Raw genomic sequence first — 27,907 nt, 5'->3', positions numbered from 1 at the left:
TCGAACAAGAAATAACATCCATTTCACCATTAAACATCCCTGTCTCACCCCGAGCTTTTCTCCCAGAAATCAAGAACCAGGCTAGAAAAACAGGTTAACTGCTTCTAATTGATAGTTGGGGCCCCTTGATACTTCGGTTTAAAAGAAAAAAGAAAAGAGAAACACAAGTTTCATTGAAAACATAAAAGGGTACAGCGACAGAAGACAAAGTACTATGGCTAACATACATGCAGTCCCTGGCAAAGTCCAAAGACTAATTAATGGCAACAAATGTGCACTGCAACAATATGAATGATAAATATCATGCTCACATCTTTAAGAAGATAAAAACAATAATATAGTGTCACTTTTATCTCACAACTTAAGCTCACAGGTTATCCATAGGCATTGAATACAATTTAAACTAGCTCAAATGAGACTTAAATACATTTTTATAAAGAAATTGTCAATTGAGATATTCCAGCCAGCTGAACCTTTCCGTTGCTAGCAAACAAAAAGCTACATACAATGGTAAACCCTCTTCTGGAAATGAAGACGACACGTAAAGAAACCTAGCAAGGGAAAAGCTCTCCAAGAGAAGATTGCTGTCCTGCAAAAAGACTACTAATTATTCAGCATTTGAGACTGAAATAGGATATAAGTTGTGATCAATTGAGGAACCCCAATGACAAATAAAGTAAACAGAAGGAGAATTTTCTGAGAAAAATAACAATAGAAATCAGATAGTGTTTGTGTTACGCACAAATTGTTATAAGAGATGTCCTGAAGAACAGAAACCATGATCTGGGAAGAACATTCAATCAATATGCTATGCTTTGTTGGCAACTGTAAAATTTATTGATTGGATGCACAACTGATGGCAAATCAACAAATTTGGGGTAATTCAACGAATTTGTGGACATAAAAATAGTTTAAAACTGTATTTCGGTTACAAAAAGGAATATATATTCCATTAGAAGAAAACCAGTAAAGCCTGTTATTTGAAGTACATACCTGAGTTTGGTCTGAGAGTTGAGAGTTGATAGTGAAATATCGAAAAGTAGTACTTCGTCTCTCCAGGTTAAGGAATGTGAGAGATGTTGTCCCAATCTTGTCCCGTCTTATTCTCATATCTTTTAGACAGGGCAGAACACATTACTATTTGAAGAGAAGAAAGAGATGGCGGCAAACTCTCTTTTGGCAGGTCACACTCCCTAATATATAGAATACAAATTTATAAATAAACCCAATCCTAGACATGTATTTATAAAAAAACTCAAGCACTATTTAAACATAGAAACACACCCAAAATCAACCCCAAAGTCAACTTTTTGGGTGTATTTATAAATGGGTTTTGAGTGTGTGTAATGATGGGTTTTGGGTGTGTTTATAAAGTGTTTTGGGTGTTGGGTTTTTTTATAATTTCAACCTCCATTTTGGGTGTTTTAGTAAAACTCCCTATATAGAAGTGAGGTGTTGAAGTTGCAGAAATTCGAGACTTGTACAGCTTCCAATTTGTAGGCATTGAAGATAAGTGAGGTGTCTTAAGTCCCTTTCTGTCCAAAGATTTCAGACCTGTAATTTCGTTGATGCCTAGAGTGTGAAGAGTGGTAGGAGCAGCTGTTCCTTGAGCAACATCTCCAAGATATTATCACTTGCTCTACCTCCAATATAAAATTCTTCAAGGGAGACAAGTTGTTGCAAACCCCAGTGCTCTCTCACCAGAACCCTCAGTCTCTCACAATTCTGAATGCTAAAATGTCGGAGATTGGGAGGCAAACCCCTTTCTGCAAATGACATAAGATTTGGAAGACCTTCTATCCTCAACTCTCGTAGGGCTGTGAGGGTGTGAATGCGTTCAGGCAATGACTTCAAATTGTCGCATTCAATGATTATAAGCGGCTTCAAGTTTGGAGCGGGCAATTCCCCCTGGGGAAAACGCACCAAATTTGGACACTCTCCCTGGTTAATATGCATACTTTTCATTATGTATTGAAGAAATTGCATTCATATTTATTTGATCACGGTTAGATGACTGCACAGTATTCAATGTGAATCATTGGATCACGCTGCGGAGTTGGTTCAGACTCTTAACAAGTACCTAGCACCATATTAATTTACTAACTGGCGTTCGGAGTGTACACATAATTATATATAATACATAATCTGTCATTTACATAAACCAAATTTCTCAAGAATAAAACATTACAATACCTGATTTTCTCGTACTTGATGCGCAGCACCCTTTGTTTTCAACACCATGGTCAGCAAACTGCAATGATGTGAGGCTCAGTGAATTAAATTAAAACTATGCGTTAACAAAGTTGCCACAACCAGTTGTAACATACTCTAGAAAATAATTGACGATGGATTTCTTACCTCTCTGCAGAGCCTTTGATCCCACAAAATAATTGAAACTTAGCCACTTATAAGAAGCATTTCCAGCCAACAGTAGAAAATTTCGAACAGAAAAATGTTCACGAATCTTTTATGTTAACCCATCAATTTTCCCTTGCACTTGAGATCTCTACAGAAGTCTATTGACTCAGCAGACAGTTGAAGGCTGATTTTCAGTCTCAAATGATTATGTCTTGAGCCATGCCATGTATGAACATGCTTCGTCTGCTCTGCTCCTACAGGTCCAAAATGGAATCAGGAAATTAATAATAATAGGAATTTTATTTTTATTTTTTTTGGTGATAATAGGATTCTAAATGAACCGTAGAATAATGCTGACAAATTAATCTATATAGACAGTTACAATTGTTTATAGAAAAAGGCGTTTACCCTGAATTATACAGCTAACCTAACCTTGTTCAACTCCAGTCTCAACTTTAACTGCTGAAGGGCGTATTTAGGTAAGCAACCGACAGAAATGAAGCGAAGAACAAGAAGTGACAATATGCAGACAAAATAATCTATATCTCAATGGAGTGTTCAAATACAATAAATAACCAGTGGCATCCACAGACAAAACAATCTATCTCAAGCACAAAGTTGATGACAAACCTCTTTGCAGAGCATTGATGACACCACATATTGCAACCTAGCCACTTATAAGAGGCACTTCCAGCATTCAACAAGAAAAAATGTTCAAGACTCTTTGTACACATCAATTCATTAATTTTCGCACTTCAGATACTAGAAAAACTCATTGGCTCAGAAGACAATTCAAGGGCCATTTTCTGTCTGAAATGCTGATGACATGAAGCATGTCATGTACGTTGCTCGGTCTGATCCTGCCCATCCACATTTGGAATAAAACAATTTGATGGTAATAGGATCCTAAAAGAATCTGTGATTACACCATCAGCTTGAACTCTGAAATCATGCGTGGAACTACACAAGTTGCTTTGACCTCCGAACATTGGAAAATTTCTCAAGGCTGCAAGTACACATACAACATCTCAAGTCTCATCAAATAGAACTTTGCAGCTCAAGGAATGATATGTGAGACAAAAAAGAGAAAATCATTTGCACAAAAGATAATATATATGCAATAAATATGCCAATTAGCATGAGAATACCTCAATTATGTTGGAAGATACTACTCCTGGATATCAGGATTTAGGCCAGGAAAATAGGTTAACTGTTGGAAGATACTACTCCCGGATATCAGGATTTAGGCCAGGAAAATAGGTTAACTGATTATTAATTGATATTTTCCCTCTAGTTATGTAACATGCCTTCAACTTATATAGTCCTACTTTTGTACCTTTTTACATGTACAAAATTTCTTCATTAAAGGAGAAACACAACTTTCATTTAAAAAATAAAAGACTACAGCAACAGCTGGCAAGGTATCCACCGTTAGCAGGTCAAAACAAAAACAATTACAGAAAGACTCAAACGCCAAATTAACAAAACAGAAACGATATTGCATAAAAAAAAGGGAGATTCACTATTATACCCAATATAGGAACCCAAATTATAAAAAAACCCTATATGAAATGGACTTTAGAAACACACCCAAAGTCCATTCACAACATAACAAAAAGGCTTTTAACTTCTTTTAAATTACAAAATTGTCATTGATTTCTTAAAACAAACTTAACCCAAAAACCTCATAAAAAAGCCCAAAACACTCAATAGAGCATCAAAGTAATTTAATAATCAAAATTAAATTCAAAAGGGCCAGCTGTTATTTTTGGGGTTTGTTTATAGAAATTAAATTGTATAGAGTTTATTTATAGTTTTTGTGCTAAGAATCGGTATATAACTAAATATCTATATATAAAAAAAGTCAAAACTACTGCAGCTTGCCTATTTGAGTGGATGACAGAGAAAGAAAAATCCCTAAACTCCAAAGATACAGAGTCCAATCAGGTGCGCGAGAAATGAACACTCTCCTACAAGTGATCAACACCCTCTCTTAACTTGGCATTCATCACATTCCCCAAAAGCCATAGCCCTCTTCTTTCCACCAAAAAAATTTAAGCTTTACACAACAATGCATTATAGGAAGCAGGGTTAAACCAACTCATTCTTACCTTCTTAACCAGCTGCAACCATATAGATAAAGCTACTAGGCAATGAAGCAGCAGATGGACAAGGGAAATAGGGCAAAGGAAAGGTGCCTCCTTTGAACCATGCGACAAGTATAAATTCCCCCGTTGTTGAAGAAGAATGGGATGAATGCACACTTTAGAAAAATTGTATGAAATAAGAATGGCTCCCATCCGTAAATTTTTATTCTGTGGCTGGCTCCTTTTAAGTTTTAACAGTAGGAAAACAATAAGAGAATAATTACTTACATCGTACAGTCAGAAAGGTTCCAGCTGATATGAAAACTACCATTAATCTAAAGAATCATATACAGGCGTTTACTTTTTCTTTTTCATTATTTTCATGGTTGTGTGGCACGGCAGCACCCGTACTATTGAAATGGTATGTCAGTAGAGATGTTCCCACAGGTGCCCCTTCTTCCAATGGTACTATAACTCCTATTCCTATCCCTGCATTCCCTTTTTGGGTCTATATACATTCCAGGAAATCATACTCTCCATGGGGGGAGCAAAAAGTGGAGTCTTGGTCAGAGCAAGCCGCCCTATTCTATTACATAGAATAGAAGAGGGGACGTATCCAACAGATGCTTTTCTACGATGAATTTACTGCGAATTACACAGCTAACCTAATCCTTGTTCGACGCCAGCCTCAACTTGAACCGCTGAAGGACAGATTTAACTAAGCAACGGACAGAAATGAAGCAAAGGACACAAGAAATGACAATAAATAACACACAAAACTATCTACTTCAATTGAGTGTTCAAATACAATAAATAAACGGTGGCATCCACAGAAAAACAATCTATGTCAATTTGAGTGTTCAAAAGCACAGTGTATATTTGAGTCATATCAGAAGACAATTCAAGGCCAATTTTCTGTTTGAAATGCTGATGCCGTAATGCATGTAATGTATGAACCTGCTTGGCCTGATCCTACCAATCCAAATTGGAATAAATAAATAAAAATTGAAGGTAATAGGATTCTAAATGAACAAGCAACAAAAAAAAAGTGAGCCACATTAAATCTTGCTAAAAAATTAATCTGTGTAGACCCTTACAGAAGAGAGCAGAGAAAGGTGTTTACAGTGAAGTAAGCAGCTAAGATGACATCTATGATTACACCATCAGCATCGACTCTGAAATCATTCATGGTTGCCTTCACACGTTGCTTTGACCTCCAAAAATGGGAAAACTTCTCAAGTCTGCAAGTATACATACAACATCTTAAGTCTCATTGAATAGAACTTCTGCAGCTCAAGGAATGATTTGAAGTAAATACCTGACTTTGATTTCAGAGTTGAGAGTGAAATATCAAAAAACAGTACTTCGTCTATGTGAGAGAGTTTTGAGAACTCATATCATATAGTGACCTCATCATTTATCCTGATGCAAGGAATGTGAGATATCTTGGCCCAATCTTCTCCAGCCTTATTCTGATACCTTTTCTCCAGGGCAGAACATTGGGAGATTCTCAAGAAAGAAAGAGATGGCGGCAAACCCTCTTCTGGCAGGAATTGGATACTGTCACACCCACTAATATGTAGGCTTTGAAGAGAAGTGAGGTGTCCAAGTCCCTTACCATCCAAAGATTTCATACTTGAAAGTCCCCAGATGCGTAGAGTGCGAAGTGTAGTAGGGAGCAGCTGTTCCATAAGCAACGTCTCCAAGATATCCCCACTTCCCCTACCACCAATTCTAATTTCTTCAAGGGAGACAAGTCCTTGCAAACCCCAGTACTCTCCCACTGATGAAAGCCTCAGTCTCTCACAATTCTCAAGGCGAAAAACTCGGAGATTGGGGGGCAAACCCCCATCTTCTGCAAATGACTCAAGATTTGGAAGACCCCTTATCCCCAAATGTCGAAGGCCTGTGAGGGTGTGAATGCGTTCGGGCAATGACTGCAAATTCTCGCATTCACCGACTGTAAAGTCATTCAAGTTGGGAGCGGGCAATTCTCCCTGGGGAAAACACACCAACTTTGCACAGCCTGTGATATACAAAGTTCTGAGATGACTGAGATTCTCAACAACTCCTTCTTCAACGGAAAGGGATTCCAGATTCTCACACTCCCAAATGTAAAGCGACGTCAATTTGGGAAAAAAGCCCAACGGAAAGGACCTCATTGATTCACAGCTATAATATATCCGCAAATTGTCAAGCGAGGTCAACTTGCCCATCATCTCATAAGGTAAGAATTCTAATCTCCTACAATTGACTATCTCAAGTGATATCAACGTAGTGGGTAGACCATCTTCAGGGAACGACAACAGGTTTGGACAATCACAGAGACTCAAATGTTGAAGACGATTGAGGTTGGGCAATAGTATCTCTGGGAATGATAACAGACCTGTTTCGTGGATTAACAATTCTTCAAGAGATTTGTATGAGTCCATTTTAAGACTAGAAGTAGTAGTAGTGGTGGCCCTTTGATCATGTAAAACCTCACACCCAGACACCCAAAGCTTCTTCAAGCAAGGCAGATGACAAGCCAAGGGCAAGCTTCCTCTAAGCTTCGGACAATCTTTTAGAATCAGCTCCTTGAGACGAGGAAAGTCTGGACCATATTCACCTCCACTTCCACTTCCACTTGGTACCCATTCCTCCCACTCTGCCATTTCCCCAAACTGCAGCTTCTCCAGAGATTGAAATGGCTGAATTGGAGAACCTTCAGTTCTTCCATAGAACTCAACACCAATCGTCTTAACAAGTTTCATCCTTTTTATTTTGAGCTTCTTGAGAGCAGGTAGCCGCCCAATTGGTGGCATCAACCAACAGTAGCTACAATCTTTGAGACACATGACTTGTATGTTGGAGAAGGACGAGTCTCCTAACCAATTAGGGAATTGGGTTCCACCATAGGATCTAATGGTTAGTTTCTCCAAATTCACGCAAGGTTGGAGCTTGTCAAGTACATCTTTCTCCTTTAGGGAATCATCTGCATCCTCATCACTCCATTCCAACTTTAACTCTTTTAGATCTTTCTTATCCTTCAAATTGCCTTGCAAGGCATCCCTAGCATCAACTACATTTTGCAGTTTCAATATTGAAAGCTTTCCTCGAAGCTGTGGCAGCTCCCTCAATTCTCCAATGCTCGGCCCAGTAGATTTCCCGACTACAAAAGCAGCCAATGTTCTCAAACTTTTTAGTCTACCCATTTGCACTGGCATCTCTACAATCTTAGTTCCACTGACATCAAGATGATGCAAATTAATCAATTCTCTCATATCTACGGGCAATTTAGTAAGAGACTTGCAGCCTGTTAACATTAATTTCTGTAAATTTATCAATTTTCTCATATATGGCAATTCGACGAGAGAGGAACAATGTGACAATATTAACGTCTGCAAATTGTAAAGACCGCAAAGAACACCAGGTAACCTTTCAAGTGCAGTATAGGAGAGATCCAAGTATCGCAAGTGAATGAGATTTTCAATAGAATCAGGTAATACAGTGACATTCTTATAACGTGACAACGATAAGACCCGTAAACATCTTAGTGATGGCAACAAAACTTGTAGAACCTGTTTACTTAGATAACACTTTTCGTATGGATTCAAAGAGGTAGGCAAGAAGGTCCGCAAACACTTATCCCCCTTTAATGGGTCAAATTTATAAGCAACATCAAATTCTTCCCTTGCATATGACAAATGACGAACTCTTTCTATTTCATGTGATTCCCTCACTTCCAACCTAGAACAAAATCCCTTAGACATGAACATAGCTAAGTCACTGATGAGATCATGCATTGTGAAACTTGATTTCCCCGACGGTTGAAACAAAGATCGGGATAACAATTCATCAAAATGTTCCTTAGCAACCTCTTCGAGGCTTTTTCCATCCTCAGCTTGGTGAATTAAACCTTCTCCCATCCAAAGAAAAACCACATCTTCTATATTGAATTCATAGTCCTTTGGAAAAATTGAACAATAAACAAAGCATCGTTTTAACTTGGCTGGAAGATAATGGTAACTCAATCCTAGAGCAGGAAGAATATCACTTTTCTCATAAGGTAACTCCCAAATGCTGCTATTTAATACTCTGTTCCATGCCTCGAAATCTAGTTTGCACCGTAACACACCGCCAAGTGTTTGTGCAGCTAAAGGCAACCCTTTGCACTTGCGTGCAATTTGCTTGCCAATTTCTTCCAAGTTTGGATGTGCACTAGAGTTTTCATTTCCAAAAGCATGTTTTGCAAGTAACATCCAACAATCTTCATGGGATAATGGTTCCAGGGATTGAATAGGAACATTTTGCATGGATGATGCTACATTTTTGTTCCTTGTTGTTACAATGACTTTACTTCCCCTTGCCCCTGAAGTAAAAGGACTTTGGAGGCACTTCCAATCAGTATATTTCTCATTCCATATGTCATCCAACACAAATAAAAATTTTCTTCCCTTCAGTTGTTCTCTTAGTTGAACTTGAAGCAAATTAAGATCTGTCATTGTACAAGGTTTTAAGGTAACTGACTCAAGAAGAGTTTTAGTTACCCTAATAGCATCATAGTCTTCTGAAACACAAGCCCAAGCTTTAAGTGTAAAATGTTCTTCCACCTTACGGTCATTGTAAAGCATTCGAGCAAGGGTTGTCTTGCCAACTCCACCCATTCCAACAATGGCAATCACAGCCACATCATCCTTACTTGCGTCATCGGATAACAACAATTTTGATAAATTTTCTTTGACTTCATCTCTACCATACACACAAGGTTCATGAACCAAGGAAGTTGTTGGAGTTTTTTGTGAAACCTTCCTCCCAACATCTTCTCTCAGACCAAGAGCACTTTTCAGCTGTACAAAGTCTTCTAATCTTTGTAACAACTCTTGTATCTTAACATTCATGCTCTGATAAAAATGGTTATGAGAAGTAGATAGGAAGTTCCACACCTTATTGGTTAAATTGTTGATTTGACCTTCACCTTCGAGCTTGCATTGCAAAGCTTCATAGTTGATCTCATCCAGTAAGTCCTCCGCATCAAAGACAGCATGCTTGAGCTCGTCAAGCCACTCTCTCACAGCCGGGTTCTCTATTTGCTTCTCCTCTGCATCATTAAGCACTGCGTTCAAGGTCAACAGTGTCACCTTCAGTTTCATGAGGAGAGGTTGATCCAGTTTCTTCTGCCGAAATAAGTCGATGAACTCGCGTGAAGTAATTCTGTCACACAACACCTGGATGGAAGCAGAGATAAAAGCCTCTCCGATCAAAGCTCCAGCCATCTCTCTGGTCTGCAAACGATTAGGGTAATGCAAAGCAACACAGGTCTGGAAGTATGAAAGCTTTTTGATATTGGGAATACAGGTAAGGATGAAAACAAAGAAACACTAAGTACTGTATTATTGTTTTTATGTTTGTTTATTTCAATTTGTGTTATTATAGTTTCATATTCTACTAATTCGTAGGACCAATAAGATTTGTGGGTAGGACCAATAAGATTTGTGGGTTGACTTCAAATTGGGTGGCCAATAGAGAACTATAGTCTGAAACGATATACGATTAGGTTGGACTTTTTAATTTTTTTTCATTTATAAAAGTTCAGAGGGAGATTGGCCATTCTCACTACCTGCGTCAAAGCAGACCCACAACCTTGCTAAATATTTATTTATATATTTACGTCAAGTTGTGTTATTATATTTTCACAAGCAAGAACCTAACTGGTAGCTAGTGGAGGAGCCACTCCCTGGCCCCTCTAGATCTTTATCTCTCCTCTATTATATGATATATAACATATGAAATTTGTAATAAACAACTTATAATTAAAGTTAAAATTTCCACTAAAACAAATTAGACATGACTCAATTAGAAATATTTAGTTCTAAATATGTATTTATTGAATACTTAGTTGTTTTATATACTTGTATTTTCTATATCGACCTCCCCCAACTTTACAATTTTAGCCCCGCCTCTGCCGGTAGCTAACATCTTACTAAATAGTGGCGGATTTGTGTAAAGGGCAGGATGGGTGCCTGACCATCCCAAAGTTTTTTTTATTTTTAAAACCTATATATGTTATAAGGGCAGCCCAAATTTAAAAACTTAAAAGCTAATCCAATATAAACACGTTGCCCATCCTACTTCCAAGAGGAAGTGGTCCCATATATTTTGTCTTTTCTCTTTTGCCACAGCTTGTTTATCTCTTCTATTCTATAGCGACCACAGCAACCTCTTTTCCACCGCTCTATTTGCTGCATATTCCTATTTTACTGGCTGGGCAGTGGGCAACTTGGCAAAATCATCTCCTCTCCTTCCTACAACAAGAAGTATTTTCTAATTCTCTCATTTTCTATATATCTTTAATTATTGTTTTAATTTAAAATTGAATATTCTAGGATTTACTTAGAGATTAAATTATAATTTTGTGATTTTGTTGAAATTAAGTTGGGGCTTTGATTTTAGGAATTTTGTTGAGATGTTTCAATGTTTAATTTGTTGTTTGTTCATATTGTTGAGATGCTATTATTATGAGAATTTGTTTGATTTTTTGTTGGTATGTTTAATTTAAATTATTTCTTTTACATGTTATTCGTAGGTTATCTTTCACTTGTGGTTTTTGTTTTTGTTGTTAAGCTTTTATTTATGTATAGATGTATTTGAGGGTAAGGCTCAATACGTCCCCCCTGACTGTGTATCTTTTTTCTGATTATTAATGAAATTTACTTGTATCGTCGATTTTAGTATGTAAGTTCCGCCCAATTGGCTTTCCAATCCTGGATCCGCCATTGTTACTAAAGAAGACAACATGGGACCACTTGCACTCAAGCTGGAACAATCTCTTATTTGGCTTATGGAAGAGTCTATCTGATAATGATTCCAAGGTTTGAATAGGAGCAATATGCATGAGAGATGCTACATTTTTGTTCGGTGTTGTTATGAGGACTTTACTTCTCCTTTATTTTTTGGTCAACAGGACTTTACTTCTCCTTGCTCATGAAGTAAAGCAAAAGAAAAAGAAAAAAAAAACACTTTACCCCAAAAAAAGAAAAAGATAAAAAACAAATAAGTTGACTAATACTGAAGGCAGTGACGTTGCTTTGCTACATTCATTTTAATATCACAAACCCTGTAGAACGAAAGGGACTTTTAGAATCGAGCCCAAACAAGTCTTTTTTTTTAATGTCTAACCAGTGGTCAACGTAAAGATTGACCCTAGAGGGGGGGAGTTGAGTGGAGATGCGTAGGAACACTGAATCAGATGGGAGCCTGCAAAAAGACTACCAAGTTAGCATTTGTTGTGACTTGAAAAGGACATAAGTAGCGAACTTGCGATTTAAAAAAAAAAACCCCTAAGAAATAAAGCAAAATAATAACAGAAATCAGATTAAGTTTTTTCTTGGACGTGCAACCTATTTTCTTTCTTATTTTAAATATATATTGTTCTATGTATTTGTCATTTTAAAATAAAGTAGTTGTGTTTTGAATTTTTTTTTTTAACTGAGGGAAAATTTGAGTTATTAAAAAATTAACAATAAAAGTCTTTTGCTTTATATATATCTCAGGAGTTATTTACACTAACACCCCTCTTAGATTTCAGATTTTTGACAAAACCCTCTGTGTTTTGGAAATTACATGAACACCTTCTTAGGTTTTAAATTGTTTTTACAAAACCTCTTTTCGTTGATATCCAAAAATTGATGATTTTATATATATAAAAAAATTCTCCAAATGACAAAGTTAGCATTTGAGATTAAATTGCACATACATTTATTGAGGTTAATTTTGTCATTTGCACACATTTTTTTAAATGAAACCATCAAGTTTTAGACGAATAATAAAAAAAAGGATTTTATAAAAACAATTTAAACTCGGAGGGTGTTCGTGTAATTTCCTAAACGTTAGGGGGTTTTGTGAAAAGTCAAAAACTTGAGGGAGTGTTAGTGTAAATAACTCTATTTTCTAGCCTATATTGACTTTCTTTTACTGCGAAATTCTCTTTATATAGAATTTGGTTGTGTTTTTTTTGCTTAATAGTGTAACTAATGTTATCTTCTTGTCTTTTTTTTTTCCCTGTTTTCAAATTTTATTTATCCATAAGATTGTCAATTTATTATATAATCCTCACTTAATAAATTCTTTTCTTTCTTAATATTTTTATCAACTAGAGGCATTTGTGATATTATGAAAGGCATTTTTCCAACGATGGGGTTCTAGTTGGATTGAATGTTTGGTATGCCTCACGGGACTGAACTGTAAATAGCACTCGAAACCTTTGTTTGGTAGGAGATGGGACTAACTTCAATGAGATTGTATAGTCCAATAGTGAAAAAAAACACCTCACTCACTCGTCTAATACAATGAGCCTGAAAAGTGGTTTACGCTCGCTAAATAGAACATGTGAGTTCGACGTGTCTCTTTAAAAAAATATCAGAATTTTATTTGTTTTCTTTTGATTATTGTCTTAGATTTTTGAATGGGGTTTTTTTGCAGCATTTATTTATTTATAAATAAAAATCCTTAAAATATTACAATAATTATTTTGATATTGCATTTGGAAATTCAAACTATAGTAATTTACAAACGTTTGATATTTTTTGATATTAAAATAAGTTTAATAATTCATGATGTGATGCTTTCTTTATCACAAGCAATTTTTACCTTGTCAAATTATATTTTTCAGTTTGAAGCCAAAAGTCAAATATACAAAAATTATATTTATATATATATATATAATTTTTTTCATTATTGTTTTATTTGGTCCCTGAAAAACCTAGAATTATATAGAGTGAACTTAGCTCCTTTAACAATGTTTCGACCAATTAAGATTAATCTTGAGAGGCTAAAAAAACAAATATCATAATTTTATTCTTCATGAAAAAGAAAAACGAATTTTATTTGTTTTCTTTTTATTATTGTTTTTTGCCAAATATTATTATAAATCTTTGAATTGGGTTTTTTTGTAGCATTTATTTATCTTTTAGGTTAAAAACCCCAATTAAATTGAAATATTATAATAATTATTTTTTAGTCCGACACAGCACCAAACATAAGTCTTCACTATTCTTACAATCCAACTTCTTAACCCGACGTAACACCAAACGTAGGTCAGTACTTAATTCAATTTAGACCAATCCGAGCTAATTCGAGATAGTCTCAAGATTTAGTCCAGTCCATGACAGTCTGTCATACCAAATAACCCCTTAGCGTTCTCCATTGACGTGCTTCCAAGTGGTCCTAAGTTCAAGTCTCCATAATATCCACATATGTAAAGAAAAAAAAAACATTTTCCCCGTGACAAAACAAATACTCTCTAATGAGTATGGATACGAATTTTATAGGATTAGCATGAAAAGTTTAAAAAAAATATTTAATTTGCCAAGAAATTTGAAGCTTACTTACAGCAGCTAATAATTTTCATTAATCATACAATTTTTTATTTATCTTTCTCATTTTTCTTCATTAATCATATAATTTTCATTTTTCTTCATTTTTCTAATTTTTTTTATTTCTCTTTCTCAATATTCATATATATAGAGAGAGGCCAAATGTAACCACTATTTTATATATAAAAGAAATACAATTACTTGATTAAATTATGAAAATTCAAGTTTTTTTTATTTGTTTTTTTATGACCTTGTGAATTTGAGATGTGGGTCTTTGTTTTTATTTTTTATTTTTAAAAAAAATTCTTTTATAATTTGTCTTTAGTAATTTGCACATGTATCTTTGCACATCATAACCAATTCTCACATTATTGTGATCATGAAAAAATTCTTTGAATTGTCATCTCCTTCTCTACATTTTTTTTTGTTTTTGGTCTACATTTTTACCTTGCTAGTTACTAGTCTACCACTTAATGGGTCAACCCAATACACAACTCGAAACCCACACAGAAAATTAGCGGCTCAACCCAACACGTTTATTAAATAGGTCGGGTTTGGATTGAGCATTCTTGACACGTATATTATCCTAACAATACACTATACGACCCATTATCAGTCCTAGATAAGAACCCCTAAAGAGCAGAACTTCTCAAAAAGTCAACTTATTTTCTTGAAATAAAAAGAAAATTAAATAGCACCAGCTGTGCATAATAAAATTGTAGGTTACCAAGGTGAGTAGATAAAAAGACTTTCTAGAAAACTACTTTAACCTTTTAACATTTTATTTATAGAAAAATAAGGTGATGGGTTACAGGTTTTAAAAATAAAAATAAAAATTGAAGAGGAAAAGCCAAATGTAGAGCTCCCTTAATTCAAAAGTTAAAAACCAAAAAACAAAAGCTTGGAAAACAGAAAAGAAAAGGAAATTACTCCAGGCTGCCCTTTTCTCTCTCCCACCCCTACCCCTGCAAAACATTGAATAAACACCCTAAACCTTACATGAAAGGAATCTAAAATGCAGCACTACTCCAATCATAACATGAATGAAATCTAAAAACAGAGAAAAGGAGAGAGATGATAAACAAAGCTTAAACAAGCTTAATTCAGTTATAAAATTTTATAATTGCTGAATGATCTCTCTCCTCAACCAAAGATCACCTGTTGATACTAAGACAATATACATTTGTAACGCAGCGCAACATTAATAACGTACATGTAGTACTTGGGAAAGTCCAAAGACTAACTAACGGTATGAACCCATTAAAAGTCCCTCTCCCAATGAATGGGAGTCCAGATTTTATGTCCCCTCTTTGTCTCTTATCTAACTTTTTGACATGTGTCTTTCAACTTAATCCTAACTTAACAGTGTTAACTTTAATAAAATTAAAGATAGGGTTAGGGTTAAGTGAGAAGACACATGTCAAAAAGTTAGATAGGAGACAGGGAGGGGACAGACAAAATGGGAACAGAATATTCGGAGCGTAATGAATGTGCCTCTAGTTAATGATAAAAACTTACAACTTAAGCTCACAGATTATCTATAGGCATCGAATACAATTTAAACTAGCTCAAATGTACCTAAAAATGTTGTACATTCAATGCCTGTATGTAGGAATGTGTCAATTGAGATATTCCAAATGACAATTGTTGTTGTAGAAAACCAAAAAGGCTATACACAATGGTAAACCCTTCCCTAGAAATGACAGTAAAGTAACCTTGCAAATGAAAAGCTCTGCAAGAGAAGGTATCCTGTCCTGCAAAAAGACCACTAAATATTCAGCATTGTAAAACTTAATAGGATATAAGTTGTGATCAGCAGAACAACCCCAATCAGAAAGAAAGTAAATAGAACGAGAATTCACTGCAGCAAAGTAATAATAGAAATCAGATTTGAGTTTTTGTGTAAAGCACACAAATTTGTCTTTCTGGAAAATGACTTGCCAAAAAGCATGAGACCAGTACAGTAAACAGCAGTGACAATGTAATTGACAAAAAACAGTGATTATAAGTTATGTACAACATGGTTTTTGATCAAATGCCCGAAATTATTTAATCGATACGGAATGCGAGCTTAAGTCTAAATCTCCTAAATACGTACGATTAGAAATACCCACGGAGAACAAAACAAAAGTTTGTGTATTTTGGTTTATTTGGATTGAATTGGCAAAATCCAATATTTATTTCAGTTTTTTGAATTTAAAAAGAGTATTTATTTTTGGTTTTGTACTGAATAAGAAGAAAACCAGTTAAAGCAGTTATTAGTACCTGACTTGTGTGTCTGTGAAAGAGAGAGGTCAATGATCATATCATATAATGACATAGGCCAGTTATGTTGATGCAAGGAATGTGAGACATGTTGGCCCAATCTTGTTCCGTCTTATTCTCATACCTTTTCTCCAGGGCAGAACAATCGGAGATGCTCAGTAAAGAAAGAGATGGTGGCAAACCCTCTTCTGGCTGGAATTCGAGACTCGGACAGCTATAAATATGAAGCTGTTGAAGACAAGTGAGGTGTCGAAGACGAGGGAGGAATTCGAGACTGTCACACCCACTAATATGTAGTTGTTGAAGAGAAGTGAGGTGTCCAAGTCCGTTTCTGTCCAAAGATTTCAGACTTGAGAGTCTATTGATGTGGAGAGTGTGAAGATTGGGAGGGAGCAGCTGTTCCTTGAACAACCTCTCCAAGATATCATCACTGCCCCTGCCACCAATTGAAAATTCTTCAAGGGAGAAAAGTCCTTGCAAACCCCAGTACTCTCCCACTGATGAAGGCCTCAGTCTCTCACAACAATTTTCAATGCTAAAATCTCGGAGGTTGGGAGGCAAGCCGCATTCCGCAAATGACACAAGATTTGGAAGATCATATATAACCAAACCTCGAAGGGCCGTGAGGGTGTGAATGTGTTCAGGCAATGACTTCAAATTGTTGCATCCATCGATAATAAAGTGATTCAAGTTGGGAGCGGGCAATCCTCCCTGGGGAAAACACACCAGATTTGGACAGTCTGAGATATACAAGTCTCTGAGATTCTTATCAACTCCTTCTTCAATCGAAAAGGATTCCAGATTCTCACACTTCCGAAAACTAAGATACCAGAGTTTGGGAAAAATACCCAAAGGGAAAGTCCTCATTGAATCACAGCTCTCTAGTATGCCCAGTCTCTCGAGCGATGTCAGTTTGGCCAACATCTCATGAGGTAGGAATTCTAATCTCCTACAACCGTATATATGAAGTGCTGTCAGCGTAGTGGGCAGGCCATCTTTTGGGAACGACGACAGGGTTGGACAATCATGAAGAGCCAAATATTGAAGACGATTGATGTTGGGCAAGCATTGTATGTCAACAAAATTTCGAATGTCAAGTTCGGACAGGAACCTTGTCTCTATAACTGATAATAGACTTGCTTGGCATCCATCTTCTATTTTCAATTCTTCTAGAGATTTGTAGGAGTACATGTTAAGGCTACTAATGGTTGTAGTAGTGGCCCCTTGATCATGTAAAACCCCACATCCAGACACGCTAAGCTTCTCCAAGTAAGGCATATGACAAGGCAAGTTTCCTCTCAGCTTCGGACACTTTTTTAGAATCAGCTCCATAAGACAAGGAAAGTCTGGATGATATTGATCTCCACTTCCACTTGGAATCCATTCCTCCCAATCTGGCATCTCCTCAAACTCCAGCTTCTCCAGTGATTGAAATGGCTGAATAAGAGAAGCCCCATTTCTTCCATAGAACTCAACACCAATCCTCTTAACAAATTTCATCCTTTTTATACAGAGCTCTTTAAGAGCGGGCAACTCCCCGACTGGTGGCATCGACCAACAATAACTGCAATCACTGAGATGCATGACTTGTATGTTCGAGAAGGACGAGTCTCCTAACCAATTCGGGAAGTTGGTTCCACCATAGAATTTGATGGTTAGTTGCTCCAAATTCACGCAAGGCTGGAGCTTGTCAAGTACATCTTTCTCCTTCTGAGAATCATCTACGTCCTCTGCACCCCATGCCAACTCTAACTCCTTGAGATCTTTCTTATGCTTCAAATTGGCTTGCATGGCATCCCTAGCATCAACTACATTTTGCAGCTTCAGAATTGAAAGTTTTCCTCCAAGATGCTTCAACTCCCTCAATTCTCCGATGCCTGACCCATTAGATTTGCCCACAACAAAAGCAGTCAATGTTCTCAAACTTTTTAGTCTGCCCATTTCCACTGGCATCTCTGCAATTTTAGTTCCATTGACATCAAGATGATGTAAATTACTCAATTCCCTCACGTCTACAGGCAATTTAGTGAGAGACTTGCAACCTGCCAACATTAATTTCTGTAAGTTTATCAATTTTCTCATGTCTGCGGGCAATTCAACGAGAAATGAACAATTTGACAATAGTAATGTCTGTAAATTGTAGAGATTGCAAAGTACACCAGGTAACCTTCGAATTGCAGTATGGGAGAGATCCAAATAGTGCAAGTGAATGAGATTTTCAATAGTATCAGGTAACTCAGTGACATTTTGATATTGTGACAATGATAACACTCGTAAGCATTTGAGTGATGGCACCAAATCTTGTAGAACTTTTTTACTTATATAATACGGATTATAAAATCGATAAGGGTTTAAAGAGGTAGGTAGGAAGGTCCGCAAACACTTAGCCCCATTTAATGGCTCAAATTTAAGAGCGATATCAAATTCTCCCCTAACATATGACAAATAGCGAACTCTTTCTAATTCATGTGATTCCTTCCCTTCCAACCTGTAAGAAACTCCCTTAGACATGAACACAGCCAAGTCATTGATGAGATCATGCATGGTGAAACTTGATTTCCATGACTTTTGAAATAGTGATCGGGATAATAGTTCATCAAAATATTCCTTAGCCACCTCTTCCATTCTTTCGCCATTCTCAGCTTGAGGAATTAAACCTTCTCCCATCCAGAGAAAAACTACATCTTCTATCTTGAAACTATAGTCCTTTGGAAAAATTGAACAATAAACAAAGCATCGTTTTAACTTAGCTGGAAGATAATGGTAACTCAGTCCTAGAGCTGGAAGAATATCACTTTTCTCGTAAGGTAACTCCCAAATGTTGTTGTTTAATACTCTATTCCATACCTCAGACTCTATCTTGCAACGTAACACACCGCCAAGTGTTTGTGCAGCTAAAGGCAACCCATTGCACTTGCATGCAATTTGCCTGCCAATTTCTTCCAAGCTTGGATGTGCACTAGAGCTTTCATTTCCAAATGCATGTTTTGCAAGTAACAACCAACAGTCTTCATTCGACAATGGTTCCAAGTATTGAATAGGAACATTTTGCATGACAGATGCTACATTTTTGTTACGTGTTGTTACAATGAGTTTACTTCCCCTTGTCCCTGAAGTAAAAGGAGTTTGGAGGCACTTCCAATCAGTATATTTCTCATTCCAAATGTCATCCAACACAAATAAAAATTTTCTTCCCTTAAGTTGTTCTCTTAGTTGAATTTGAAGCAAATTCAGATCTGTCGTTTTACAAGGCTTTAAGGTGACTGACTCAAGAAGAGTTTTAGTTACCCTAATAGCATCATAGTCTTCTGAAACACAAGCCCACGCTTTAAGTGTAAAATGTTCTTCCACCTTATGGTCATTGTAAAGCATTCGAGCAAGGGTTGTCTTGCCAACCCCACCCATTCCAACAATGGTAATCACAGACACATCATCCTTACTTGCGTCATCAGATAACAACAATTTTGATAAATTTTCTTTGACTTCATCTCTACCATAAACACAAGGTTCATGAACCAAGGAAGTTGTTGAAGTTTTTTGTGAAACCTTCCTCCCAACATCTTCTCTCAGACCAAGAGTACTTTTCAGCTGTACAAAGTCTTCTAATCTTTGTAACAACTCTTGTATCTTAACATTCATGCTCTGATAAAAATGGTTATGAGAAGTAGAGAGGAAGTTCCACACCTTATTGGTTAAATTGTCGATTTGACCTTCACCTTCACGCTTGCATCGCAAATCTTCATAGTTGATCTCATCCAGTAAGTCCTCTGCATCAAAGACAGCATGCTTGAGCTCGTCAAGCCACTCTCTCACAGCGGGTTCTCTATTTGCTTATCCTCTGCATCATTGAGCACTTCGTTCAAGGTCAACAGTGTCACCTTCAGTTTCATGAGGAGAGGTTGATCCAGTTTCTTCTGCCGAAATAAGTCAATGAACTCCCGTGAAGTAAGTCTGTCACACAACACCTGGATGGAAGCAGAGATAAAGGCCTCTCCGATCAAAGCTCCAGCCATTTTTCTTTTCTCTGCAGGGGATTTGAATGAAGTAATATTCCAACGTATGCAAACAAAGAAACACAGGTCTGGAATTATGAAAAGCTTTTTGATATTGGAAACACAGGGAAGTTGCTAGATACAGGATTTTTTTTTATTTTTTATTTTTATTTTTTTATGTCAAGTTGTGTTATTATATTTTAACAAGCAGACGACAGGGAACTTCTTCATCCCAAAAAACAACATCCTGACGTTTGAAAGCATTATTGGCTAATTTATGAGCTATTAGATTACAATTTACAACATCTAGGGATATAAACAATATCAATCTTTTGAAATTGATTAAGACACCCATTAACTTCATCAACAAGATTGCCATCAGAAGCCTAGTCCTCTTCTTTTGTCAACTGATGAATAACAGCTTGAGCATCTGATTCTACCAAAATAGTAGAAAAGCCTGCATCCAACGACATTTTCAATTCGAGTAGTAGAAAGCCGATATTTATGCATGTTCGTGGATGTGCAGAGAGGAAGGGCCATTGCCACCATAACTTTCCTTTCCTTTTCCCAAAGGTTTATAGCTCTTATTATTATATATTTACCCTTTTACAAAAATGGATAAAATCCTAACCCATTTTTCTTCTTTCTTGGAGAACACACAAGCAGCAAAGCAGACTTTCTCAATGCACTACCTGTGAGTTTTTCTCTCAAACTCCATATTAAACTATCAAGTTTTAATTATGTTAATTTATTTAATTAAATTTTTTGTTAGTAGTTCTCTTTTTTTTTTTTCTTTTTCTCTTTATTTATGATTTTTTTTTATTTCATGAAATTTTGATTTTTTTTTCCTTCTTTTAATAGATTTTAATAGGTCTTTCAATTTATGGATGAATGATTGCTTCATTGCTTACATTGACAGAGACATTTTTAATAATATAGATGACGAGGTTGTTATGCAACGATTTCAAAATATAAAAACTCGTCGAGGACAACTATGATTGTAATGAATACACAATATGATTTTTGATGTTTTGGTGTGTCTTGTGAATTCAAATTTTTTATTGTTTATATTTTGTGAGAGGCCCCAACACACATGAAATTCTGGCTTCGCCATTGCTTATAGGGCGTACTCCGCATTATATTTCACTAATCCAAATTATCTATTTTGTAGATATTTATTCAAAGATCATCTCTATAAAAAATCACTTGAATATGATATCATTTGACCACTCAATTAAATTATTGAAATTTTAGTACTTTTTTGAAGCACCACGTTTATTGATTTTGTAGGACACAATTAGATGTCTAAACGGTTTCCGATTTTCTAATTTTTGCAAGGATGACCTATGAGTGAATGCCTAAAAAATAGATGATTTAGATCGTTGAAAACAAAATTGTAGGGTACCCCAATGGGTGTCCCTCAAATAAAATTATTTGAGGGATCTCTTAATAGAAAGGGGACTGATATATATATATATATATATATATATCTATATATATATATATCCTCTGGGGAGTATTGACTTGGGGAAACTCGGTGTTGACCTGTTCAATAATTCTTTCTGTCTTGAACTTATCCCACCATTTGATGGAGAATTGTCTAATACATGATTCCCAGTTGACTTGGTAGGACCATTTGAGGATCCATGGAACTTTATATTTGGCAATGAAAATTAATGATTTTGGTAAAAATTGACTCTCTTGCAAAAACTTGTATTTACTGGAAAAGTACTTGACTGATTCTTTGAGATTGGGAGAAAGAACATCAATAGTTGGACCATGTTTTTCCCACCAGGAAGAAAACCAATAGGGAAAAGGGCTCTTGAATTTACTATCGAAATTGACAAACCATGAATGACTAAAATCATCAGTTTGGAGACGAGAATTAAGTGTCTTGAAAGAGTAGGGGTGGCCGCCCCATTCAGATTGACTGAGAATGTTTTTGATATACATAGAATGATAGAGAATGATGTTTGGGTCATTTCTATTCTTGATTGGCCGGATTTCTAGTGATTTCGTTTCAAGAAGAATATCACGATAATACTTAAGTGACTTGGAAGGGTGTGATGGAATATAATGGAAATTAGGAGGAAAATAGGCTTTGGCAATTTTGATTGGGTTGGTTAGATGATTAAAACATGGCTTAATAAGAAAGAGGGTTTGACTATTTATGGAGAAGTAAGGAGATGATTTAGTGTGACTAATTGGGGAAGAAGTAGGAGAAGGGGTTATGACTTGGAATGGATCATAGTTGGATATGAGAGCTGACTGGTAATTAGGGCGTATGTTGCTGACTGTAGATCCTAGGGTGGCATATCTGTTTGATACTTGGATGGGTGAATGACTTGCATAAGGGATGACTTGAGAAGGCATTTATGTTTTGACTGGGTTCATTGATGGTGAAAGCTGTCTGACTGGTTGTGGTTGTTTGCCTTGTTGTTTTGCTTGCTTGTCTGCCATTGATTACCCTGAAGAAATTCTCTGGTAAGAAAATCTAGAATGGAGTTCTCACTTCTTCTCAGATATTCAATATCAAAATCAAAAATACTTAAAATAGCTTACCAACGTGCAAAAATCTGTTTTGATGCAATGTTTTGAACATCTTTTTCTAAAACATGCTTTGCACTTTTACAATCAACTATGACTAAAAATTTTTGATTTAGTAAATCATCTTGGAATTTTGTAATGCATAATACTATAAATAAAATTTCTTTTTCAATAGTACTATAATTACGTTGTGACTATGTCCAAATTCCAGAATGAAACCGAACAATTTGCTCTGTTTGGTGTGGATTGACTCTTTGTTTTAGGATTCCTCCATAACCAATTTTGGAGGCGTTAGTTTCAACGATTTTGAAGGAATTGGCTAAAGGAATACCAAGACAAGGTAGGGTCTGGACATGAATTTTAATTTGTTTGACAATTTCTGTATGAGTAGAAGTCCAAGGAGGGGAATTACTCTGGAGTCTATCAAATAAGGGCTTACACCATCACTGCAGCTCGCATTGAAACTTTTGTTTAGCAAAATATCGTATGTCGCTTTGGCATCCCCAACACCATCGTCACAGACAATGGCCAGCAATTTGACAATCCAAAGTTCAAACAATTTTGTTCCAACCTCAAGATACGTCTTTGCTTTGCCTTCCCAGCCCATCCTCACTCCAATGGCCAGGTTGAAGCCGTGAACAAGATCATGAAGAAAACTCTAAAGACCAAGCTTGACAAAGCTAAGGGTTGCTGGCCAGAGCTACTCCCAGGGGTTCTCTGGTCCTATCGCACCACCTTCCATACCTCAACAGAGAAACACCGCTATCTCTTTTCTTGATCGCCGTTGGCACCAAAGTGGAGATTGGCCAGCCGACATACCGAACCTCCACTTATGAGGCCGAAGCCAATGACGATCAGTTAGCCCTGAACCTCGACTTCATTGACGAGCTTTGTCATCAATCCAACATGCTTAACGTCGCATACAAACATCACATCACTAAGTACTATGACTCCCAGGTCAAACCCTGTGCTTTCAAGATTGGGGACTAGGTCATGCGCAAGGTTTCTTTGGCCACCAACAACCCTATTGAAGGTACCTTGGGCCCCACATGAGAAGGTCCATATGCGATTACCAAAGTCTGCTGCCCCGTCACTTATCAGCTTCATGATCCTAAGGCAAGACCTTGCCTCATCCTTGGAATGCTGATCACCTCAAGTACTACTATAAGTAAACATACCTAGACCCTAGGACATTATGTTTTCTTAGACTTTGGTCTTGAGGCTTGACTCAACCATCTCTAGGGCACTTCCCAGTCACCTGCTGGGCACCACCCTTCTCCGCCTTCTTGGCCCGAGACTCTCTCACTCGCTGCTGCATCTCGGCATCAGTGTAATCCACAGCCACCTTCGTGCTTCCCTTTATAATACTTGCCACTGCACATCAAAAGCTAAGTTAGTCACAGTTACAAAAAGGAATCAGAAGACAAACAACAAAGGGGATCTAAGTACTTACTTCCTTGCAAAAGGCCAAACTCAAACAGATTCTTCTGGGTGACTAGGTTTTTGCACTCACGCTCGGTCTCTGACAGCAGTGATCTCACCCTCTCAACTTCCTCTTCTTGCACCTCGGAGATCGGCCCCCACTTCACTGAACCTGCGCCAAAGGTTAGATACTACTCAACCATTTACACGTGCACAAGCAAAAAATGGAGAACCAAGAATCAAAGTAGGTATAAACACTACAAAATTTCTGGGTAAAAGGCTTATGACCAATAAATAACCTCTCTCTTTTGCCTTTCGGCAATTAGCTTGTACCCAGCTAAAGGTCCTTTGTTGCTTTGAAATTGAGTACAAGTACATGAACTGCTCAAATGTTAGCTCTCCCAACCCAGCCAACCACCAAGCAATGTACACCCTATGCAGAAGCAGCTAGAAGTTGGGATTATATTGCCCTAGTGCATACCTCAGCTTGGCCAACATCATCTGCACTCAAGGATGAAATGGTAGTCCGAAGCCATGCTGATACATATCTGTGAAAATCATCACCGAGCCCTCTGGAGGGTATCTAACCACATCATCTGCGGTGGGTAACCTCAAACCCACGTAGGGTGGAACATAATAATTTATTCGAAGCTCGACCAACTTTACCTCTACCAGTATATTCCGCCTCGCCAAAGGGACACCAACCCGTATGTCCACTCTCTCAAGCCGGCCATGGCTACACCCACAGACCACTGATGGTGATGCCTGGTTGCTCGAGCCCACCTCTGGTGAACGAGGCATAGCTAGAACCCGATCAGTTATGGCCTCTAACACTTTATAATTCATCTGCATCTCCTTATATGCCTCTGACCCAGAGTTCACTAGTGGCTCACTCCTCTCACCCTCATGAACTACCCTCCTAGCTTCTACAAGACCTTCTACCAAACCCTCTGTCTAGGAACTCTCATCTTAAGAACAAACATATTCACTGGCCTCTTCACTCTCAGTATCATCCCCACCAAAGGCAGGGAGGTCATGACTTTCTTTATCAAAACTTTCAGACATTTACAATATGCAGAAACAAGGAAAATGAACTAATGCACATGCAAGAAGGATCGAAAACACAAGAACACAAAAAAGGAGGGCACACCTACATGCTTTTTGACCTAGAAGCATACATTCAACAAATACATATCAATGCTCAAGATGTTCATCATGTTCATCATGTTCATACTCATATTCAAGGTGTTCATCCTAGTCTTCAACATGTTCATACAAAAAGGACATTTCAATTCAAAAATTCAAGGGAAATGGGGTCTAACCTTGTTTGCACCACCACGAATGAGACACTGGAAATCACCATGGCCACAACACCACCACGAGGTATTTCGTCGAAACTCTCTTTTCTCCTTCTCACTTTCTAGAAATTTTTCTCAGAAATTTAAGTGTGATGCATTTGTCACTCCAAGTTCCTATTTATAAAGTCCTAGGGTACACAAGAAACCCTAGCACTCTTTCACCTTCCCTCCCAAATCCCTTGTACCTGCAACAATATGAAATTCAAATTTTAGATTTCATAAAAAAAAAAACAAAAAAAAAACGAGAAGAACTTGGGATGCAGAAGTACAAAGGAGGGTAATCAAGATTCTAAGCTTGCTATACTCTACTTCCTAAGCCCTAGCTTTAGAGGCCCACCCCAGAATCAACACCAGAGAGGCCTTGCCGAGATAACAAACAAAAAAGGCCATGCAAACAAACATGGGGCCTCACAAGACACAATGGGCAGCAAATAAACAATAAGGAAAAAAGCTGGCCTTGCCGAACAGCAAGGCCCATGCACAAAGAAATGGAGGCCTCACAAATTAGTTACCTCAACAAAAGGCCCAGCTCCTTCAAAACCGTAAAAGAACAAAAACCACACCAAGTTGCCAATTTGTGAAGCCAACTACCGATTGTCAATGACCAAGCTACAAGCTCGCGCGTTCAAATCACCCAACGCCCAGGCTCTTATCTAAAGGCACCACCTTGTCGAATCCCCAAGGCCCAGCCCATGTGCACAAGGCTGAACCTAACCTGTGCACCAAAATCACGCCAAGACCTACAGAAGATTAGTAGGCATTTTACTATTTTTTTCAAAACAACAACATATAATATTTTTCCATGCCGAACGGCAGGCCCTATGGAGAAGCAAAAAGGTGGCTCACCAAAATGGCTAACTCGTTAGGCCCAGCTCCAAAACAGGCCCGGCTCCAAGGTATGACAAAGGGCCAACTCCAAAGCCTCCTAGGCCAAAGCCCAGCTCACACCACGGCCCGAAAGCCCCTGCCCCATTCAGAAATTGAGAGGCCCGGTTCCAGGTTACTTGCCGAACAAGGATCTTGCTGCAGACGGAACCCTTTCTCCACAAATCGAAATTCCTCAACCCCAAACTCTCTAACACCAAAAACGTAGAGACCAAAGCTCGGGTTCGAGTCGCAGCGAGCGGGTACCAAAAGTATGCCCACACCTTGCCCACACTTTGCCAACTGCTTGAAGGCTCCAGAAATAACTCACAACAAAGTTTTCAAGTCTTTTGCCTACTGAATCTCAAATGGCCAGCTCCTCAAGCTACCGAAGCTGTAGAGATTTGCTCAAACCACCAAAACCTCTCAACACACCCTTGCCAAATGGCAAGGGTTGACTAGAAACAAATATGTCCTCCAAAATTGAAAACTCACCACAGTTCAAATGCCCCAGCTCTAGAGATGCTCTCGAAACTCCTCTCGCTGAAGCCACCGCAAGCTTCAAAACTTTCAATCAGCCCTTGCCGATCGGCAACTTGGCTGAAAAATGGCTAAGACCTCGAATGTCTCATTCTTCCAGAACCAGTTGAACAGAAATCAAGCACAACTCAACACACAGCAAAATAAACATCCCCAAGCCACCCTTGCTGTTGAGCAAAGGGAAAAGGAGCCTCAAATCAGCCCCTCACCAAGAACAAGAACTTGTGAAGGACTTGCCGATCGGCACCCCCTGGCTGAACTTGGAAAAAGGACCACCGCAACACGGAGCTCACACCAAGGACCCAGCTCCAACTCATCCCGAACGGGAAGGACCCAGCTCACGAGAACCAGCAATTCCAACTCCAATTCCCAGTTTTGCCAAAGTTGTGACCAGATCAACCCAAACTAAAGAAAAATTGAAGGCCCAGCTCATAGAACCTTGCTGATGCGTGTCACTTGCCCAAGCCACCACGAGCTGCTAAAGCAACCTTCCAGCCACGTCAAATCTCCTACTGAGCCATCTTGCCAAACTGTAGGCGTGGAGCAACTCCCGATCCAAGAATGAACACGCTGATCCGTAGCTTTGGGATGACACTCCAAGACTTCTGAAAATCACAAAAGGGTTTGGCTATCGAAGCTAGCTCCCAGCTCCAACTCTCCATGAGGACCAAATACCTAGACCCCTACCGAAAGCACCCCTCATGTTTCTTTTTGCTTAGACCCTCGCTGAACGGCAGGTCTTACTTAAAACACAAACTGCACTCCTATTTCAAAAAACCCTAGCTTCAAATTGGGCCAATACCCCAAGCCCACGAGATTAAGTCATAAATTACTCCTTGCCAAATCTCAAATGGCCCAACTCTAAGGCAAAAAGCTTCATCCTTAGACCCAAAATCCAAAGACCAAGGCCTCCCTAGACTGCCTGCCAAACGGCAGACATTGAGCTGGGACCACCAAAGGTTATATCCCAAAACCCAAAGGCCCGGCTCCAAGACCTCGCCAAAAGCCCAAATGACCGCATGGTACCCGGCTACCGACAGTTCTAGAGGCTTACATACATCTCAAATGTTAACGCAACTTCTAGCTTGCCAACTTGGGGGACTAGGGAATGCCTTACGGCT

At 37.9% G+C, this 27,907-nt stretch overlaps 1 long non-coding RNA gene and 2 pseudogenes across 17 annotated transcripts; all 3 read right to left on the bottom strand.

Moving 5' to 3' along the window:
* Positions 1–278: 278 nt before the first annotated feature.
* Positions 279–9,906, bottom strand: LOC103330821 (putative disease resistance RPP13-like protein 1 pseudogene; annotated as a pseudogene). 16 transcript variants are annotated; one of them, XR_016127371.1, is made up of 9 exons: positions 5,764–9,906; positions 4,470–5,686; positions 2,989–3,364; positions 2,767–2,820; positions 2,359–2,612; positions 2,194–2,251; positions 1,555–1,908; positions 994–1,193; positions 279–600 (listed from the first exon to the last, which is right to left on the bottom strand). The product of XR_016127371.1 is annotated as a putative disease resistance RPP13-like protein 1 pseudogene, transcript variant X2 (transcript). The 16 variants fall into 16 exon arrangements; XR_016127372.1 differs by having other exon boundaries at positions 2,767–2,817; XR_016127380.1 differs by lacking the exon at positions 2,767–2,820 and adding an exon at positions 743–853.
* Positions 9,907–16,911: 7,005 nt separating this feature from the next.
* Positions 16,912–20,089, bottom strand: LOC103330819 (putative disease resistance RPP13-like protein 1 pseudogene; annotated as a pseudogene).
* Positions 20,090–23,388: 3,299 nt separating this feature from the next.
* LOC148916741 (uncharacterized) lies at positions 23,389–27,478 on the bottom strand. The gene is made up of 5 exons (XR_016127249.1): positions 26,229–27,478; positions 25,895–26,097; positions 25,347–25,567; positions 24,056–24,196; positions 23,389–23,976 (listed from the first exon to the last, which is right to left on the bottom strand). It is a non-coding gene; the product is annotated as an uncharacterized LOC148916741 (long non-coding RNA).
* Positions 27,479–27,907: the final 429 nt, after the last annotated feature.

The sequence above is a fragment of the Prunus mume genome, linkage group LG5 (genome assembly GCF_029339155.1).
Source record: "Prunus mume cultivar Tortuosa linkage group LG5, ASM2933915v1, whole genome shotgun sequence".
Taxonomy (NCBI): Eukaryota; Viridiplantae; Streptophyta; class Magnoliopsida; order Rosales; family Rosaceae; genus Prunus; species Prunus mume.
The sequence above is the reverse complement of the archived record's forward strand: the minus strand, read 5'-3'. Positions and strand labels throughout refer to the sequence as shown.